The following is an 8,802-nucleotide window of genomic DNA, read 5'->3' as shown; positions in this document are numbered from 1 at the left end:
TCGCCGGCGTCGATCGCCGGAGCCCCACCTCTGTTCGGCCAGAGGAGGAAGGAGGCGGTGGCGACTGGTCAAACCTGACCAGTGGCCCCCCTGGACCCACTGTCAGTGACCCGAGCCGGCCCGCGCTGTTTTAAGTGGAGGCGTAAACTCAAAGTACGTCTCCTACGTGTATCTATTCGAAACGTTTTTCTTTTTCTTTTTTTGTTTTATTTAAATACAGAAATTTGACTAAACTTTGACTGGCTATAACTTTTTAAATATAACTCCAAATGAGTTGATTCTTTTTCCTACCTTTCTAAATTTTGTCTAGTTTATTTTCATATTTACTTGAAAAAAAATCAGACAACTTTTTTTTGTACTGTTTTGAAACTATGGGTTAATTTGAATATTTTCAAAAATAGGATTTTGAAGAAGAAGAAAACTTTCAAAAGTTTTGGAATGCACCCTGCCTCTCCACAACTTGAAGGCAAGCATTCTGAACCCTGGCATAATATTTTTTTTTGTGTTGTTTGATACGATTACAACACCCCTTGTCTCGAAGTATTCGTTATTTCATGTGATGATAGGATCATACTCATGAGTGCATAATGAATGTTCCTTGCTGTTGGAATTTGATATGCTCGTGATAGTAATCACCCTCGTATGCCTGTCATGCCTATCGGAAGGAAGCCGGGAAATTCTCTGTCTTGGGTAGACACAAGATTGTCCCTTGTTCCTCGTCGAGACGATTGTGTCCGGTATGGCATAATGAGGTATGATGTGTGGTGATTCTGTCCGTGGGTTGAAATATACTTGTTATGCTAATCATGAAGGAAATACTTAAACCTCCTGAGTCGACCATAGATCGAGTCTTGTTCCAGTAACCCCCATACTTGTTTCATACTACCACTTGTCCCTGCCGCGAGTAGGGTATAGTTCAGTAAATTGTCAACCCCTTTCTTGGCACACACCGTACAGAGAGGCCATGGTGGAAGATACCGGCTGCATCCGGTAGGCAGGCCACCTGGTCCGGGGGCATGGGTGTTTTCGGTTGGGACCGAGAGGGGGCACCCCTTAGTAGCGCGCGGTATAAATTTGATCCCATGCTAATCGAGGTTGTAGCCTTCCCACTTAGAGTTTTGCTTGACAGGTGTCGTGGGTGATTCCAGACACTGGTAAGTTAAGCAGGTGTGTGCGAGTCAGGTGTCTTTTCAATTAAAAGACCATAAACGGAATTAGTCCCGATGGACTAAAGGAATCTTTTAATCGTGGGTAAAGAGTACACCCTCTACAGAGATTATATCTATTCGAATAGCCGTGTCCACGGGTAAGGACTACAGTCTGGGATGGGTCAAGTGTCGGTCTTAGTGTCGGTCTTCGGAGGAGAAACTGCTAAACCAGAACATGGATCATGACTTGTGACTTGTGATAATTATGATTATTATTATTATGGACTAACCCATTATATTATTTGGATTATTGAGTATCCGTGGGACGGTTCTACCTCCTGGATATTCATGGTGATTATTTTCTTATAACCCCTTTATGTGGTGTCGCTGAGACGCCTGACTATGGCCTGCTTGTTAATTATTTACTTTATAAGCCCTTTATGTGGTGTCGCACAGACGCCCGACTGTGGCATGTTCGTTACTTGTTTCACTAATAAGCCCTTTATGTGGTGTCGCTCAGACGCCCGACTGTGGCATGCTGTTATTTATTTACTTTATAAGCCCTTTATGTGGTGTCGCTCAGACGCCCGACTGAGGCATGCTTTATGGTATTGTCCTTTTGAGGCATCGCTTCAGACACCCGAACGGTGCATTTTATTTCTACTCTCTGATTGCATAGTCATGTTTTATATGAATAACTTGTTTACGTGCACCATGGATTTTATTTTATGACTAACATTGTGATCATAGAATATTTCAGTGCATGATTATCATTTGTTATGTTATACCTGTGTTCATAATGTTTGCGAGTACATTCAAAGTACTCACTGGCTTGTCCCTGGCTATTGTCTTGGCCAGATTTCTTGCTTGGAGAGGAGTGTTGCGATGACAGCCCCGGAACCTAAGAAATGGTGACAACAGCCTCATGAAGATAGGAGTTATCCAGGTCGGCTATTCCTGTGGGAAATGGAGTCCCATAGACGCTGAAAGACCACAAACCGCTTCCGCCATCAGCCACTAGAAACCATTTGTTGTACTCATAGGCCAGAATGGTCTTGCACTACATATTTTGTATTTTTGCTTGGAGTTTCTGTATCAAGTTGGTGCCTCATCAGCTAACAGTAATCCTAGGGCTGGTGCGCACAAGGACCATTTTCTGGGAAATTGATATCCCGAAAATCCGGTCCTGACAGCTTGTTTAGCTTAATGCGTGGAGCAGTGTTATTATGACACGAAGCACGTATTCTGATCGTATAGTGATCATAAAAGGGGGAAAATCTAAGCATATTTTTTTAGCAAAAGAGGGTTTCCCCTCCGATTTCTATTAAAGAAACCACCACAGAACCAACATGATCAATTAAACCCTAAGTATGATCAATTAAACCGTATTATGGTTGTGCCATGGCAGATTTGAAGCTGCAAACCGGAGAAATGATACTTAGCATCCATTGTTTGCTTCGAACTAAGAACTAAATTCTAAGAGCTGAAAAGAAAGTAGAGTAACCAAGTTAAGATCTATTTTCTGGTTGAGATCAAAAAGTTGAGGAGATATGAAGTACCACCTCTCTTGCGGCGCAGTGTAGGCATCGGGGGTGCGATGGTTGTCGGTGACGTTGAAGCAGATCTGCGATGGTAGACAGGTGCATCGGGGGATAAGTCCCATTGCGGTGGAAGAGAAGGTCGTGTGAGCGGCCCCGGCAAAGAGGACGACGGCGCCAATGAAGCGAGAGGACGCGATGAAAGGCTACTGGTCCGTCGCCATGGATGAGAAACGTCCATCTCTAGAAGTGGACGACGCGGTCTTGGTAGCCGCTCTGGCATGCTGGAGGATGGTGGCGATGGATGTGGTGGAGGACGGCGCCGATGGATGGGGTGGCGGACGGAGGCTGGTGTGGGGATGGGGTGTTCTAGCGTGGATGGTGTATGAATGGGAAAATGAAGGGAGAGGTACGAGGAACCATGTTTTCAGGACGCGCCTGTCTAAAATATGGAAAAGTTACGAACTTAGCCCCCGTTTAAAATTTGGACGTCTCGTCGGTTCGGGATAGGACGGTAATCTCGCATCTCGCCAATATTTGCCCAGAGCGATTTCGGGCGAGGAGAGGGTGGTTGGCGCCCATGGTTGGCGCCCATGGTGTATGAACAGGGCTGATAGGTAGGGCGGTTGTGTCATGTCTGAGTGAAGTTACAAACCTGCCCCTATTGAAAATATTTGCCTACATCGATTTCGGCCGAGTCGAGTTTGTTTTGCCGCCCACCGTGTATGAATAGGGAATGGAGGGAGAAACAGAGGTCTTTCGGACGAGCTTGAATCAAATGTGTTTTGCCGCCCATGTTTGACGCCCACCGTGTCGGAATGGGCTCAGAGGCGGTCGTGTCACGTCTAATTGAAGTTACTAACCTACCCCTATTTAGAGCAGTGGAAATCAGGCCAATGGATTGTCCGTGTAATGGGTAGACAGTAATTTCCATCTCCCAAACACTTGGCTTCGGGCAGCCGACGTGGGAGTGGACATTTTGCTGCTTCTTTCGAATTTTGGGACAATAAGCATCCATGTTTACCCTGGCAACTAAATTCGAATCCATTTTGTATTCCTATATGAATCTTTATAAATCATTCTATTTGTTTTTATATATCTTCAAAAGGACGACAAAGATGTATTCCACTGTCATATATGAATATGGTTTACAAATGCCGATACTCAAATTCAGAAACTAGTATCCAGTTTAAGGTGAATTCAAATATTTGGAACACTTCATGTCCAACTCAAATGTCACATGCAGCATAATGTGTACTCCCATTTAGATATGTACACAAGCGATGTATCCAGATTCAAATACCGAGTCAATCAACCAAGAATGTATAGAACTAACATACATATAAACACTTATAGAGTATATGGATCAATAATATCAACTAACATACATAAGCCAGGCCGCTGTACTTTTTTTTGGCTACAACAGCGTCTTTTTTTTAGCCAGCATCTTGGCCCTTTCTGATGCGTGCCACTTATGGTCCATCTATACTACTACTATTGCTGAATGCACATTCAGCCCGATTGGCATATTTGTAGGTCTGGCACAGCAATCCAAATGAAATGTCTCCGAGTCTTATCAATTAATACAGACTTGTGCTCAAATAAAATTACGAACCAAAAAACAAAAAAACAATTATTACATGATCTCTAAAACAAATGGTTTGATTGATTACATGAACAGACAACACAAAGGTTATTCAACTATGGAAAGAACATTTCACCTATGATTTACCAAGTAGGAATTTAATTTCCTTTTTTCCTTCAGGACCATAACAATCTGGTTAGTCTCAGCTTGCTTCGTTTTGAAATCCACCAAATATTTAATGGTTGTCTGAGTACTGCTTGTGATTGTGCTGTTTGCTTCCTCAACATGTCAACTTCATCTCTAAGTGCAGAAGCAGAATCTCTTTCTACCACTAGTTTAGCCTCTAGAGCATCAGCAGTTGGCAATTCATAATGCACGATTGGGTCGGTACCACTGTTGTGGGATGATGCGACGTCCATGGGGACCTTGCTCTTTGATCTTGGGCTAACCTGTTTTGCCATTAAAGTTCTGATTAGATTCAGAAAAGTTGAAGTTAGCAAAACATCTCAACTGGGAGTTATAATAGCAATCCAGTTAAACAAACAAGGAATTAAAGAGTTTCAATTGGATGTTGAAAAGTACTAGTTATTAACATTATTGTAACCCGTTGTTGCAACAGCAAAGCAGTTAAACAAACAAGTAGATATTTAAGTTAAGGCAAACAGGTAATTCTTAACAATAAGTATCAAACACATAGGCGCAGTCTACAATATGATTAACAGGTTGTGCCATTATGTAATCAGTAGCAAACTAAATTAAGCCAAGCAACGTAATTGAACAATTTTGCAATAAGTGGCTAACTAAAATTCCGAGAAGCAGGTAACTGAACTTACGCTAGTTCTTTGTACAGGCACATTGCAACTTATTTTTCGCTTACAAGGTTGTACAAAGGAGTCCATGGCATCAATTGCTTGGATACGCAGTCCCAATACTTCTTTCTTCCCACATTACATGGGTAAGTCGAATGGTTAATTTGGTAAGATGGTGTGTCCTTGATATGTTATATAAGGACGTGTAGTCAGACTAGTTGCAGCCAAACACTTCACACTAGCTTTCACTATATATTTCATGCGATTACTTTTGGCATATCGAGATCTAAGCAATCTACAATAGGATGAAAAGACTGGCATCCTTCACATTATTGGCGAACTCAGTTCATAGAAACAAGCAATTCAACCATTCTGTGGGTAAATCAAAAGCGCCACTAGAATATTTTTCACTATCCAATCATACACGCAAAAAGGGGCGACGCCACCATAGGGGCTGGTATGGGCGGCCGCCTCAGGTGGCTAGAAAGTGTGCACCTAGTTTGAGTCATCCAAGTTGGCCCATGCTAGTTTTGTTCGTCCCAACGCACAAGCAGGCAATGTAAAAATGAAGAAAAATGTTTCAATTTGGATGGGCCAATAACATAAGTGCAAGGCAGGCCCTCTAGCAGGCTCGCGGCCCAAACGAGCGCCTCCCATATCGATCGACAGTAGCAAAAATCCCAATTCATTTGCTCCAGCCTCCAGTCTAGTTCGCTCCTAACCTAGCCGCCGCTGGACAGACCGACACAGCACTTCCTCGCGCCCTTGTTGGAGGGCGATCGCCGGGCTTCAAGCGAACGGAAGGACAAGAAGATGAAGATCCAACCCTGGGTGTAGCCTGCGTGGGAGGCAGCGGTGGCAGCACGGGCATGGCATCGAGCTTGCGCAAATGGACAGTCGTAGCTTGCAACAGTAGCATGCGCAACGAGAAGGTACATCACATCCCTGATTATATCTAATTCAACTCTTCAATTTCTGGCCAATAGTTAAACCTGACGGTGTTGTAAAACTGCTTGTATGTAGGGAATCTATGAGAAAATGAAACCAATTTCTACTTATTTTATAACTCCCCCAATCAATACTGAACTAACTGAATCTGATGTATCTAATCAAGTTTCCGGTGCAAACATACAAGCTGATGTTGTTCTTGAGCCTGAAGTGTCTAATGAACAGACTGCTAATGAAGGATTTGATGCAAACATCTTACATGCTCCTGGTGATGAACATATAGTGTCTAATGAGGGATCTAATGCAAGCATTTTGCAAGCTCATTGAAGGATTTAGTGTCTAATGATGATCTACTATGTTGAGAGAGACAGAGATTTGCAGGCATTGATGACAAGCAAATTATAGTGCATTTTCATAGCTTGAGGAAACGTCGAGGCCATCTACCATAAAGTCCCCGTATCATGACAACATAGCATAAATACTTTTCTAATCTGTTGTTTGAAACTATTGGCATACTTGTGCAGGATAGATATATTGATATGCAGTTTGCGCACTGGTTATATGTGCAATTACACTTCGATATTTTCAGCCAGAGAACGGATAATTCAAGCAGGTACAGACCATGTTTGTAGTCCTTGTACACCATGTTGCAATTTTGTGTTTTTTGGTGCTTGCATCATTTAGTGTTTATAATCTGAACTACTTTGGATCATTAGCTGGTTTTCAAAGTGCATGTAGCTTCACATTTCTCAAGTTATGTTGATTTCCGGAGTGCAAGTGCCTTCGTATTTTTTAAGTTAAATGTTCGCCCCTGGTAACTTGAATTCGTGGATCAGCCACTTCACACAAATCATACACGAATGTCAGTACGAATTAAATGAAATGCAGGGACTTACGCTAGCTCGTTGTACAGGCTCACTGCAGCTCTACTTGCGCTTGGGATGTTCCATGTACAAGTCCATGTTACCACTTGCTTGGATGTGCAGGCCTTGTGCTCCTTGCATCCCCCTCTGCATTTTTGACACGGCGAATGGTTGATCAAATAAGAGGAATCGACCTTGAAGTTGTACCGGAGGACAGATACTTACAAGGTTATATGGGTGTGCAGGATGTGTACCAGACCCCGTAGCCCCGTCATGCTTCGCTAAAAATGGATTTGCTTGTTTCAGATGATATCTCCAGAAGAAATAAGAGTTAAAGTCAGAGTTGCATAGGCATGTAAGCTAAGAGAGCAGTGAAAGGATATCCAAACATCATCGGAACAGTGCACAAAGGGAGTGATGTGTGGATACCTAGTTCGGGCCAGCGTTTGGGCATGCTCGCCTAGCTAGAGTGCGGGTCACTTCAGAGCCGTTGAGGGTGATGCGCTGGCGTTGGCTGGCCGCGCACGGATGCAGATCTTGAGTGGCAGCGGAGTGCTACGATGCGGTGGACGAGACCGTTGGTGAAGCCCCAACAGCCTCGGGGGGCGGAGGTGCGACGATGTGCTCGGTGAAGTAGCCCCGGTGAGCTGGGAGACGGCATCGGTGAAGCGCACCTGATGTGGTGGAACTCAGTGTCTGTGAGGCACGTCGGTTGCATCGGCCGACATTGTCGGTGGACCACCCGATGCGGTGGACGAGGGCATAGATGAGGTAGCTCCGCTGCGGTGGTGAAGTGCGACCGTCGTCTTCGTCATCGTCGTTCGGCACAGAGGTGGGGAATGGTGGGGAAAGAGACGAGACGAGTGGCGATTCGAGGGATGGCGGCGAATTAGGGATTTGAGCAATCTGGGCGCGGAAGGGGATGGTGGAGAAGAGAGATTTTGTAGGGCTGGAATTGGGGCCGCCAGATATTTCAATCCAAAACGTGGAAGCGCGAACTTATATTGTCGTTGTCCTTTTTTAGGGGGGAGGGGGGTGGGTGGCTGGGTGCTACGTGTCCGTCCGACACACGCGACCACCCCGACAGGACTATGCTTTGGTGCCTTAAGGCACGTGCCTTTGTGTCCATGACATGTGGGCCCAACAGGTGGCTGGCCCACATGTCAGTCACCCAAGGGTAGTTGCCTTTAAGGCACCAAAGCAGCATCCACCCCGACACGACCCTGTTCTGCCTGGTGCGCCTACATTTGAGAATGCAAACGAATCTTCTTTCATTTGCAAACGAATCTGTATGTATTACCATGCCCGTGTTTTCCTTGCAAGAATTAGTCATTCGAAACGAGATACTCCATCCGTTCACTTTTGTAAGTCGTTTCAGACAACTTAAAATGAACTGTTTTGCACATTGTCTGAAATGTCTTCAAGGTCTTATAAAAGTGAACAGAGGGAGTACTATAAATTAATTAATGAGGAGGTATTTGAAAAAAAATCGAAACGGCACCCACAGTAACGTGGATTAGAGTGTGTCACATAATTAGTTATTTGAATTAGAGTGTGTGTCACGTAGTTAGTTATTTTAATTAGATTGTGTGTCACGCAGTGATCTCCAATTCTAACGTGGATTTCGCATTTCACTTTATCCATGCTACTTTTTTAATACAAATTCATATGTATATGATGAACACCATGGTAGTGAGAAAACTTTTGGATGGATTCAAACATATGACCTACAAAATAGCACAACAAATTGAGCCAATGTCAACTTTTCGAAACTTAGTATGGCACGAATTCGAAATAATTACCCGTATGCCTGGTCCTCGGTTCAAATCTTACAATGTACACCGAATTGAAACATCGATATTAAGTCTCGTACTATGTACATTCAAATGTTGTTTTTAGTCCCCCCCCCCC

This window comes from Triticum dicoccoides, chromosome 2B (assembly GCF_002162155.2).
Source record: "Triticum dicoccoides isolate Atlit2015 ecotype Zavitan chromosome 2B, WEW_v2.0, whole genome shotgun sequence".
Taxonomy (NCBI): Eukaryota; Viridiplantae; Streptophyta; class Magnoliopsida; order Poales; family Poaceae; genus Triticum; species Triticum dicoccoides.
Note: the sequence above shows the minus strand (reverse complement) of the source record.